Here is a 12,479-nt window from a genome sequence, read left to right as displayed (position 1 = left end):
AGAAAAGTTTAAAGCAGCTGGTTCCAGCAGGAGAACAAGTCAGCCAAGCTGATACAGGACAGTGCAGTGTCCCACTCACATTGTCATACACTTTATTGAGATTATTCATATCCCACAGCTTTACTGTTCAACATTATTCAAGTGAGCTTCTTAAAGCTGTCCTCAAATATGTTTGTATAACTTTACAGTCACTGCAACTTTACAGTCCATCATTTACGTAGATGGATTTAATGAGTCTAAAGAAAAAAAAAAAAACACAACCTCAAGGTTTGGGTTTTTTAAAAGTCGTATATGCAGAACTTTAACTACTTTTCTACGTAGCACAAAAGCTGCATAGAAAATTTAGACAATCAATTTCTATGCTTTTGTGAGCTGAAGACAAATTATTAGCGCTAGCATAATTAACTTAATTACAGTTTAAGTTACCAATTTCCTTTTTTATAACGAAGTAGGAGTGAAGGAGAAAGCAGTATAAGAAAAGATGTATTTCGATACGCTCCTTGCGGCAAGTTCACTTCCATTAAACGTGCCACTAGCTACAGAAATCCGTTAGTCTCCCGCTACGCTTTATTCTAGAGAAGATTTAACAGCATTCTGCTTCTGCGTAATTAACAGAAACATCCGTACCGTGAGAAATACCCACACGGACGCCCAAGCGCGACAGCCGCACTGTGCCAATGGCAGCCCGTGAACGGCAGCTCAGCCCGCACTCCCTTGCGCACAGATGCGCGGAAAACCCGCGGTGAGGGAGGCGACCCCAGCGGTCACACCACCCCCTCGCCCTCCCCCCCCGCAGCCCCGCGCTCCGCCCGCGCCCCCGAAGCCTCCCGGTAGCCCACGGCGTGCAGACACCAAACCCACCGCTCATTCCAAAATAATAATAATATAATAACTTAAAATAAATGCATAAAATCAAGCAACCCGCCCCTTCCCGCCCCGCAAGGGCCGTTCCCGAGGCAGCGCAGCCTGCAGGAAGGACACCAGCGGAACCCCCCGTTCCCGGGGGGGGGGGGGGCGCGCCCGTCGGGGCCGTGAGCGGGGCGGGCAGCACGGCGCCCGGCGGTCAGACCTTGCGAGCCCCGGTGTGCCCGAAAGGGGACCCCGGAGCGCGGGGTTAGGGGGAACGTTCCCCCCTCCCGCCGCCCCGGTCGCGGGGCAGGTCGGAGCCCGGCGCCCACCCCCGGCCCCGGGGGACCCGAGGACGGTGCCGCCCGCAGCCAACCAGGGGCACACATCGCCGCAACCCCCCCGGTAAACTGCCCCTCTGCCCGCTCGCACCCACCGTCCTCCCCGCCGCAGGGCCGTCCCCATCCCCGGTGCCGCCGGCACCCAGCGGCAGGAGCGCCCCTTACCTGCCCCGTACCCCTGGAAAAGTTTCCCGGCCGCCCGGGGGAACAGCGCCGCCGCGCACCGGACGGGACGGGCTGAGGCTGCCGCTCCTCACCGCTAAAGCGGCCCCGCGCCCCGCCGCGTCCCCCCACAGCCGCCGCTGTGACTAAAATAGGCAGAAGCCGGCGGGAGGCTGCGGGCGGCGCCAGCTCCGGGGCCGGCACCGAGCGGCCGCAGCGCGCAGGCGCCTGCCGCGCGCCCCGGGGGGCTGCGGGCGGTGGGGCGAGGCGGGGCGCGGCCGCCAGGGGGCGGGGCGGCGCGCGGGGCGGGGCGGGGCGGGGCGGGGGAGGGGGGATGTCTTCGCCGTTCGGGAAAGTGCCCCGGTCTCCCCGTTCGACGGTCGGCGTCAGCCCCGGGTATCCCCTCGTAGATTGGGGGCTGTGAGTACCGGGCAGTGCCCAGCGCAGGCAGCTGAGGGGTCTGGAGAACAAGTCCTGAGAGGAGCGGGGGAGGGAGCTGGGGTTGGTCAGCCTGGAGGAAAAGGAGGCTGAGGGAGGACCGTGTCGCTCTCTACAACTACCTGAAAGGAGGCTGGAGAGATGTGGGAGCCGGTCTCTTCTCCCAAGTGACAACCGATAGGACACGAGGAAATGGCCTCAGTTTGCACCAGGGGAGGTTTAGATTGGATATTGGGACAAATGTCTTCACCCAAAGGCTTGTCAAGCATTGGACCAGGCTGCCCAGGGAAGTGGTGGAGTCGCCATCCCTGGAGGTATTTAAAAGACTTGTAGATGTGGTGCTGAGGGATGTGGTTTAGTGGTAACTTTGCAGTCCTAGGTTAACGGTTGGACTTCATCTTAAAAGTCTCCTCCGACCATAACGATGCTCTGTTTCTCTGATTCTGTGATCTAAAACACACGGGGTGAATCACCCCACAGAGATGCCTCCAGTCACTGTAGGGTGAACGCGGAGCTCAGGCAACATGCCTTGCTTTTGGGTGGTTAAAATTAGGAGAGCTCAATTCCCCCCTAAACGAGTGGCAAGCAGTATTTCCCCTATATGGTGAGTCAAGGAGCCGCAATAGTCTTTGCAAAACTGCTCTTCTCAACTTGGCACCTGCTGTGGTTGCTTTGTCACGAGCGTAACGTTTAAGAAATGTCACCGAGTTTGCTCAGTGTGGCAGCTTGACAGGTCCCAGAAATTATGTGCTTCCAAAGAGGGCCACTTGTTTCCCTGTGTGGCAGCAGATTGCTCTGCTCTCCTTGCAGGACGGGCGAAATAGCCACCAAGGCTGCCTTCATCCCCAGGATGTTGATGTGCAGCATCCAAAGATGAAAGGCAACGCAGACACAGCCTATGGGCGTCCCAGCCCATCCCGAAACCTGACTGTCAGTGATAAATGAGGACTGCAAAGGCAGATAATCTCTTTCAATACGTTTTGATGAGCTAGCTACAAAGTGAGGGGATTTTTTTTTCAGCAGCTGAGAGCATATGGTCAGCATTATACTTAAATATTTTTGGAAAGAAGACAGAATCCCGAATCATTTTTGAAGCAACTGTTTATAAACATACACATCAACGTGTGTCCCAGGAGGCTCCAGCTTTGTTGTGGTTGTTCTTGGCTTTACATCTTTGACAAGAGATCTGGATCTTGCCAGTGATGTGTGCCATGTGAATAGGGTTTTTATGAATCCCGCTGCCTGATATAAGACCTGATTTTCCAAAATGTATTATGAATTTATTGTGAAGGACTTGATTTGGGACTGTTTCCTCTGACTGGCCTGTCATTCTTGTGGATGCATTTGCTCTTTCCTGAGATATGCAGAGTCAGTGAGCTAGAAAAAGAGTAGGAACAGCGAATCAGGACAGCGTGGCCACAGGAACGGTGGTGAAAGATAGCGTCTAGCGTGTGTTTGAGATTGATAATAGTTAGCTGTGCTTGCTGGAGCAAAGCCAAGTAGCTTTCAACAGCAGCACAAAGCAGCCTGTCAGAGGGCTCCTATACAAATCTAGACTGACGCGTAAGCATATTCTAGCACATTACAGAACGTTATGCATTGGAGAAGCCCGGTTTGCTGCACTAGTTGTGTCTTTTATAGAGTTTTTGTCCTTCTTTCATTACCCTCCAGGTCTTGTCTGGTTTTTGTGGGGAGCCTGGGTGATAAACAGGATCTGCTTTACCCAATGCAGAAAATCCTGGTCAGGAAAGCTTGGCAATGAACTAATAATATTTGCAGCCACGTGAATGTGCATGGGACATGGCTTGGTGGTGGTTTTGGCAGTGTTAGATTGATGGTTGGACTCAATGATCTTAAAGGTCCCTTCCAACCTACACGATTCTATGATTCTGTGGTTCTAACTTTGTCCTGATTGCAGCTAGTCTCTTGGGATCTTTATATTTCAGTATATTCGTGATTAAAAGTAATTTCCTCTGTGCAGCGGAGCGGTAAGAACCAAGGCTGTGTGGGTGATGTGGATGGTGGTATCTAGTACAGCTGCCAGCAGAAAGAGAGAAATGGGGAAAGAACTGAGAGCTGCCCACATCTTCTGGCCCTCCAGGAGGACCATAAGCAGATGAAGAGCACAGACATGGCTCTGATGGGCTCTAGTCTTGTGCTGCAGGGTGCACCCATACAGAGAAGAAAACCCTTCCTTTCTCTAATAGAATGACTAGCGTCAATTTTTATAGAGAATAACACATAACCCTATGCAGGTATTAATGGCCATAATTTTACATAACCTTTAGTTATATAGCTAATATTTTATAACATAGATAACATCGTCTGTAGTTATATAGATAACATAAACACTCTCTAAGTAGAATCTATTAAGTGGAGTTTATTCTCTTAAACCAAGTTCTCGTGTGCTGTAAGAGAATGGGCTGGTTTGATTACATCAGTTTGATGTCCTGCTGTTAAACCATTGTAAAGACTTAACGAGTTGTTTTAACCTTCTATGTGTGTCTGCTAATATAAATTAATCTGACCGAGGCAAGAAATAAAAACTGTTTGCGTCGACATTGATGTGGGGTTGGCTTCAAGTAGCCAGATCAATTTTTAGAGATTTGTGTTGAATTGATGCATTTTGTTAGCGGAGACAGGTCTAATGGTATTACAGCTGTTCATTGATGTGAGCTTTCTCTCCCTCGTGTTTCTCTCTCTTGCTCTTAAAGTCTTGATAGCTTAAGTACTTTCTCCAATTATTTAGTTATTCTCCACAGTAACGTTCCACAGTAGAAAATGTCACATGGATGTTGCAAATTGCCCAGTCTCGGTCCTTATCTCCATCGACCTGCTCTGTGGTCTTCAGCCGTATACCCTCACCCCTTGGTGCCCGGCTGTTCCGCCGTGTTACCGGGAGAAACAGAGCACCCCGACCACGCGGGGAGGTGTCGCTCAGGGGAGGTCAGGCAGAAGCATAGCCGAGAGCAGAGCCTCCCTCCCCTGCTTCGCCGTTCAGCCTCGCCGGGCAGCGAAAGACTTTATTAAGCAGGCTGTAAAGTAACTTTTTGTAAAATCGCAAGCGCTCTGACTCTTCCACGCGAGAGCCTGATTCCGCAGCCTTTTTTAGGCAAAGTCTTCACTGAAGGGAACAAATGCTTTGTATTTGGGATCCCAGATGTGCCAGGCTGACAGGGCTATTTTCAGACAATGGCAAGATCTATGAAATGTTTCCATTTATAGTTTCAGGAAGCGTATTCAGCATCTACAGGCTAAAAGATGCCTACTCTAAATTAATCTTTTAAACTCCCTCTATAGACAATGCAAGGGGGCTTTTTTAGAAAGTAATTAATCCTCTGTGTGTTTGACAACTGTCTGGAGTGGGATGAAGTATGCTGGCATAGTTCAGAAGTGCCTCGTTTCAGTGAGACAAATCCCATCTCGGATGCTGAAATTATGTGCCGTATAACTGAAAAATTACACGTATTTTCCACAGGGAAAAAAATATTTATGTGGGTTTTGCCTGAAAGCATCCTCGAGAATTATGTTTTCTGAGAAGGAAGTTTGTATAGAAGAGATTGATAAACACTCTCCCAGCTCCTCAATAGTGTGGAGTTTTATTTAAGAGGAGTGTGTGCATTCTGGGGCAGTTTTACCTCAGACCCTCTGACGGCCGCTTTCTGATGTATTGCAATATAATCTGGCAATTTTCCCCATGCTGTTTCTGCAGGGAGGGTGTCTCCTGTTTATACAAGAAGGGTTATCTATTTGTGAACCTCTTTGGAATCAGAGATATAAAACATCGTACCCCGGGGCTTCCAAGTGTCTGACTGATAGTATTGTAATTGGTTGTTGCAAACTTAGAGCCAGGAGCCAACTTTCTTCTAAAAAGATCTGTCTTTTTAGTATCCAAGTATCCAAGTTTTAACAGATGCACTTGGTTGTTGTAGATGTTTATGCAAAGGGTACACAATCCTGAGGTGTAAGGGCAGAGTAAAATCGTTTGCTATTAAAGTTATCTAAACTATGCACAGCAAACAATTTATTCAATCACACCTAGCAATTATCCCTGTTCCCGAATTATGCGTGAGCAGTCTCCTGCTGACAATGTAACTTGTATGTTCGTTATTTGAAATTGCTCAGGGGAGGATTTCTGTGAATATATGCCAACTTCTGAGCTGCTCACAAGCGCGTTCCATGGGACTGTTGCTGGAAGGGCCTGCTCCGCTTCCTCTAGCTGTACCTAAATCACATGGTTCCTGCCCAAAAAAGGTGAGCTGCTATAAATCCCATAGGCTTTCCTAAGGCTGCGGTCACGGTGTGCCTGTGGCTACCGGGGCACCAGGGCAGCTTGCTAACACTGGTGGGGAATAACAGGGAGCCTGTCCCCAACGGGTCTGCTCGTTTCTGGGAGGAGAGGAGTACCAAGGAGGGGTTTTGAGTGCATCACTTGTCCAGGACTCAAGTTGCTATCAACGTGTTGGTCTTGGTTAACGTGAGGCAGCTCTTACTTCACACATAGTGGGAAGACCAGTACTAAAGCAGTGCTTTTGCATTGCATCTCTCCCTTCACTGGGTGGCAGCCTGTTTCTTAAGGGGTCCCTGCTACAGAGGATTTGGCAGCGCTGGCTGGAGAACTGAATTTCTCTGTTCCCTTTTTGGGAACAAACTTCCCAACTTCCATGCACTAAGAAACTTCAAAATGATCTCGCAAAGATGTCTGTGCTAATCCTGAAGTAAATCCGTCTCGACCGCAGCTCACAATGTTCTCTCTGCAGAGATCTTTGTGAATTTATGTGAGCCTGTGAGCCTGTCTGTATAAACCAAAGAAATTGTAAATATTGTCAGAGTATAAATGTACGCATGCTTTTGGGGTTTGGTACAATGGGAATTAATGTTTTGTTGCAATATTAGTCCTTTTTAGCTGTGCATTTTAATATTCACCAGTGGGTGTTGTTGAGAAGCAAAGGCTAGGCTTGAATCTCCAGGACTTCGCATATTAGCATCATTTAAAAACTACCATTTTCTAGGATTTTTTTTAATTATTGATAAGGATTTAGAATTGTATTTCAAGATAAAAAGGGGACTAAATAACAAGTGTTTAACATATCCAGAAGGACAGACAGAACTCAAAAAAAATAAATCTAACTTTAAAACTAGAGGAGGGAGGACAAAGAAGAAATGGGAGATGCAGAAAATGAGTCTACAGGATTATTTAAACAAGCGACAGAGACAGCATGTAGGATTTGAAAGTGAAAATACTCTACACTGATGGGGAAGAAAAGGTAAATAGATTAGCTCAGAAGAACTGTGAATGGGCATGAGGTAGCTTTTTTAAAGTTAATTTTTTCTTTGCAAAAAGACACGGGAGGGAAGAGAGTAAGAGTGGGGACAAAACAAGTTTAGCCCAATTGCACAGAAACGGGTTGTTGTAGCCCAAGTATCGAGCAGGAGCATTTTATGCACTTGATCAGATTAGCAGTCCGAAATAAGAGTCTTTGAAATACTCCTCATTTTGAGCATAGCTCTCAAGGAGATAATAAGCACCCAGTTGCTGGATTAGCTGCCTCCTCTACCATTTGAGGACAGTCAGCATCAAACAATCACTAAGGAGTGTCTGGTCTGCATGTAGTGTCCACCCCAACTATGCTGCTTTGTACATCCAGATGCTGGACTTCAGCTGTGCATATTGTAAATTACCATCAAAATGTGTGCAGAGTTGTATTATACCTCATCTGCTTCTTGCTACTGTTTGAGTGATCTGCGAGAGTAAAGACAAACACAGAATAATAATAATAATAATAAAAAATTCTCTAATTTCAATGAATAAGTAAGACCACTCTTCTGAGTAATGTTTATTATACTTCTTTGTTCAGTAAAGAAAAAAGCAACAAACACCCCCCTTCATTATATAGGGTTAAAAACAGGGATACGGACCGCAATAAACGTACAGATACTATATATATATGACTATTGCTTTTGCATGTAGTATTAGCTTAAGTACATATACCACTGTATAAAAGAGTTTCAGAACTGGCAATGACTATGGTAAAGAGAAAAGTAGTAATAATTTGTAAAACCAAAACCAGTATAAAAATATTTTCTGTTCCATATCTGATTTCAGAATATCAGTATTTACTGTATATTTTTCCTACCAAGAATTACTCCTTAGTTCTTTAAAATATGAACATACATACTGAAAGGACAGTACGTTTTTGAAAAGTCATAATGGAACAAGAAGATGGAGACCCAGTAAAAACCAGACCGCGGTGCTGTATGACCGGTTTTTAAGAACTACTCCCATTCACCTCGCTAGGGAGATCTGCTTTAAAAGGTCATGTGAGAGGACCCGACCTTTCTGTAAATGGAAACAGGACAGTTTTGCTTCATATTCAAAATAAGTATTCAAAATATTTTATCTAAGCTAACTCTCTTAGTAAAATAGAATACCTGCTACAACTGGATTCACTAAAAATATTAAGGATTTTTAACGTGAACGAGTTCAATGAACAAAGCGCAGTAAGGATTTCCAGCTGTTTTATGGTAACTGTTGATACTCATCCGTGTGTATTCTAGCAGATGTGAACTGCCTTCCCTCCCTTTTGTTACAGGATAAGTTATTTTGCGTTTACCCCAGTGTAAGAGAACGCATATGGGAAGATACAGGGTCATACCTAATGCGTTTTAAACCCACCCCAAAGCTTACCTGCTGGTATCCCGCCCTTGTAGCCATGTCCTACAGTTGGCCCCTGGAAGTGCAAACCCAGCAATCGGGTATCTAGACTGTGCTGTACGCTTCTTGGGAGTCACTAAAACCTACACGTGGGAAAGGCTGAACAGAGATGTGTACCGAGCCCCCACCTCACCCCCAGCTCTGGCGGGCCACCAGCTATGTAGGGCCATCCAGCCAGAATCCCTATGTGGGGACAGGGACCCGCTCGCCTCCTTTCACATGTCTGAGATGCTTTCATGCTCGCCTATGACATGTGGTTGCTACAGAAGGTGATGGTACTGCCCACTTCTATACAATGACATAGAGCATTTATCCATTACATGGGGCTTTTGGCTTCAGTCTCTTTCTCAGCCTAACGTACCTTACTCCCGGAAATTATTATATCCCCCAGGCTTTAGACAAGTTTGGGTGAAGAGTTACTACTAATGGATACAATGCAAACTATGAGATTCACAGCTAAAATAGTTATTTACCACTATTTTATTGCAGTTGTTTATTTATATGACTTTAATGTCTGTGTTATTAATCATCTATCTTTTATCATCATTAATCTTCAAAACCCCACTGAGGGAGGGCAGTAGTCCTGTTCCCACAACACACCACAGATCCCTTAAATTAGGAGTTGTGGTGGAACTGACAACTGAATAAAACTACCTGGGAATCCACAGCAGGAGAACAACTGCTATAAAACCCTTCTGCTCCCACAAGCTTTTGGGAGCCTCCCATCTTTTCCCCGCTCAATGACAACGTTTAACAACGCTTGTGGCTTGCAGAATGATGATTTGGGTCCAAACCATCTGCTGGCAGGAGCACCAGCAAAGCTACCCTCTAGAAGGGCTTTGCCAGCCGTGGTTTGGGACGTGACCCCGAATCCTGGGGCTCGCAGATGACGTCCTTGCGCTGCCTTTCTCCTACACACTCCTACTGATGGAGCTCCACCTACACGGTTTGATTCATCAGGATGAGGTGGCTTGATTTACATGCTAAGTTCAATTAACTCTTTTGATTCACACAGACGTAGAATTAGAGTAAGCAGACACTGCGGACACACAAAAGTCTACAAGAAAGGGAAGTTAACGTGAATTAGACAGAAAAAAAAATGGGTGCTTTCCCTTGGGAGCACTGAACCTATTAAATTTTTATGCATATTAATATAATCAAAGTATTTTCAAGAGGGCTTAACGAATCAGCTTAATAAGCTATTTATTTTGTTGTACTGTAAAAAATATCTGTTATACAGTAACGCTGAGGCAGAATAATATGCATTCAATTATTACAGGAATAGAAATAAAATATTTAATCTGTTAATGTCTGAATTCAGCAAATATTCCTTTTTTCCTTTTCTATTTAAAAAGTTTTCTCCTATGTAAATAGCTACAGATTTGTTTCATTTTTAACACATGGTTTGCAAGACCTGTTTATAAGAGCAGTACAACATTGTATTCTAATTTTTCATGAATTGAGCCCAAATAGGTCTTATATTTATCATTTACAATAATCGAAAACCCTACAGTACTTTTTTGCTGGAAATGTTGCATCAGCATATTATTTAATTACTGCAAACATATGCCTTTTTTGTAGCGTGGCTAAACAGTACAGTTTCATCCAAGCATGTATTCAGCTTTCCCAGCTTTTTCCTAGAAAAGGTCATATATCTGTATGTGTAGTTCGCCATCATTCTTTCCATTATTAAGTTTATTTTGATCACTATCACATTTGCTGGTTTGTTGCAGGGCAATTACTTCTTGGAAAATTTAGGACCGGGATGGGCCGCCTCAGTCACCAAGTCCCACCTCTATTAACAGAGGCAACTGCATAATCTTTTTCATTAAGCACTTACAATTCGCCTTGTGTGGCGTCGTTAGTGAAAATAGTACATTGGGATACATTCTCTCTGATTATTCTGTAGTTTTGAGTAGAGTTGCATGATGGAGTTAAAACACCACTTAGAATCTGCTACCTGTACTTACACTACTACGAGTTAATCAAGTACTACCTAATGAAAGAATTGCAGGATCAGTCCCATGTTTATTTAAGGCATTTATCAGACAGACATTGCTCTGCCACAGGACTGCAGTCAGCCTGACACTGGGGCCCCTAAATAAGCAAGACTCACTTTGAAGCTCTCACAATACATTGCTGCATCCAATAAATTAATTTGCCACACGCTCAATTTAAACTAAACCTCTCCTGGATAAAATCTGTAAGAAGTTGAGTGATGCTCTCTTTTTTTACTTCTTTCTCTTTCTTTCTCTTTGGATGTCCTAGGCCATGTATTTTTTTATCTTGTGGAGTAAATGTGAACACTTCTGCAGGCTATAAAGGTGATTCCAGCACAATGTTCACAATTATAACAACTCTGGAAGATCAGCTGATGCTGATGAATGAGCAAATCACCACATGCACCAGCTTCTGCCACTCTAACCTCTAACCGTATACAAATGTAGACATAACCCCATAGGTGATTATGGAACTGTTAAAAATATAAAATTTGAGTAAAGGGAAGTCACTGCAGATCAAGAAGGGGATTCACTGATAGTGTCCTCAATTCACAAAGCACCAGAGGCTCGAGTATCCGTTCACTTAAACCCATTATTAAGGAGCCTGACCACCTCACTGAGAATTATTCCCAAGTAATAACATAGGTATAAATTGGATGATGCTCAAGTCAGAGCTTCATTTAGCTCCAAATGTTTACTAATTTAAATAATCATAGAATCATAGAATAGATTGGGTTGGAAGGGACCTTTAAAGGTCATCTAGTCCAACCCCCCTGCAATGAGCAGGGACATCTTCAACTAGATCAGGTTGCTCAGAGCCCCATCCAACCTGACCTTGAATGTTTCCGGGAATGGGGCATTTACCACCTCTCTGGGCAACCTGTTCCAGTGTTTCATCACCCTCATTGTAAAAAATTTATTCCTTGTATCTAGCCTAAATCTTTTAGCTTAAAGCCATTACCCCTTGTCCTGTCGCAACAGGCCCTGCTAAAAAGTCTGTCCCCATCTTTCCTGTAGGCCCCCTTTAAGTACTGGATGGCCGCAATAAGGTCTCCCCAGAACCTTCTCCTCTCCAGGCTGAGCAATCCCAATGCTCTAATGACTGGGTATATATGATATCGTAAGAGGTAAGTATTATTTCACTAACACGAGTCTGAGTACATCTTTACAGCTCTCCCAAAACAGTGGTTTATGAGTCACGTACCAGCATGTATTTTACAGTACATTTCAGAAGTGCTGTCAAGATTAAAGAAAACAGGGGTGGAGAGGGCTTGCTGTCTCACTTCCAGTTCTTTTGTGTGTACTTACATTTTTGTAGATATATATGCCCTAAATTCTACAGCTGAAATGTTCTGCTAGTCATGACTCAAACAGATGCTGGAAAACTGGAAACAATTTTTAAAAAGTGACTCAAAGCCCAAAAAGCACAGTAGCAAAAGCTAAACAAGATTAGCTAAGAGTATGTTCAGACATTGACTCAGACGTGTCCTAGGAGAGATTTCTGATAGTAACTGATTCCAGCAGATAAAAGCATCATGAGGATTGTGATTGGAAACCAGGCGGAAACTAAGGCACGCGCCAGTCACAAAGAAGAAAAAATTACCTAAGTATGTAATGAAGCACCCATCACTCATAGTTTGAATAGGATATATAAGTTTGATACAGAAATTGGGTGTGCAAAACTCCTTGCTCTTATTTTGAAGGTGATGATGATCATATTAGTTTATTAAATGTTGACCCTAAGGCAAGTTTTCTTGCAGACATATATGGGACAAGCCCATATATTCAAGAAAACTGAGGATAGCATTAATTGATGCCTAAGTCCAGAATACTATCTTTTTTATTGTCCTATGCTATGATCTTTTTATGTTTGTAGACTGTTAAGAGATAAAATGTTAAGTATAAACTTGATATTGGTCCAACACATTTTATAGCATGAGAAATTTTATTAGAACGAGAGATGGGGGGGCTATTTTT

The 12,479-nt window shown here is 44.5% G+C and overlaps 1 protein-coding gene across 2 annotated transcripts in view; it reads right to left on the bottom strand.

The window, feature by feature from the left end:
• POPDC1 (popeye domain cAMP effector 1) overlaps positions 1 to 1,482 on the bottom strand; it is a 33,283-nt gene extending 31,801 nt beyond the window's left edge. For both annotated transcript variants that reach the window (XM_082481486.1, XM_082481485.1), the window contains exon 1: positions 1,353 to 1,482. The gene's annotated coding sequence lies outside the window, so the exon portion shown is untranslated. The remainder of the gene's footprint in view (positions 1 to 1,352) is intronic.
• Positions 1,483 to 12,479: the final 10,997 nt, after the last annotated feature.

The sequence above is a fragment of the Vanellus vanellus genome (assembly GCF_965231255.1).
Source record: "Vanellus vanellus genome assembly, chromosome: 3".
Lineage (NCBI taxonomy): Eukaryota > Metazoa > Chordata > Aves > Charadriiformes > Charadriidae > Vanellus > Vanellus vanellus.
This window is presented reverse-complemented; position numbering and strand designations above follow the sequence as displayed.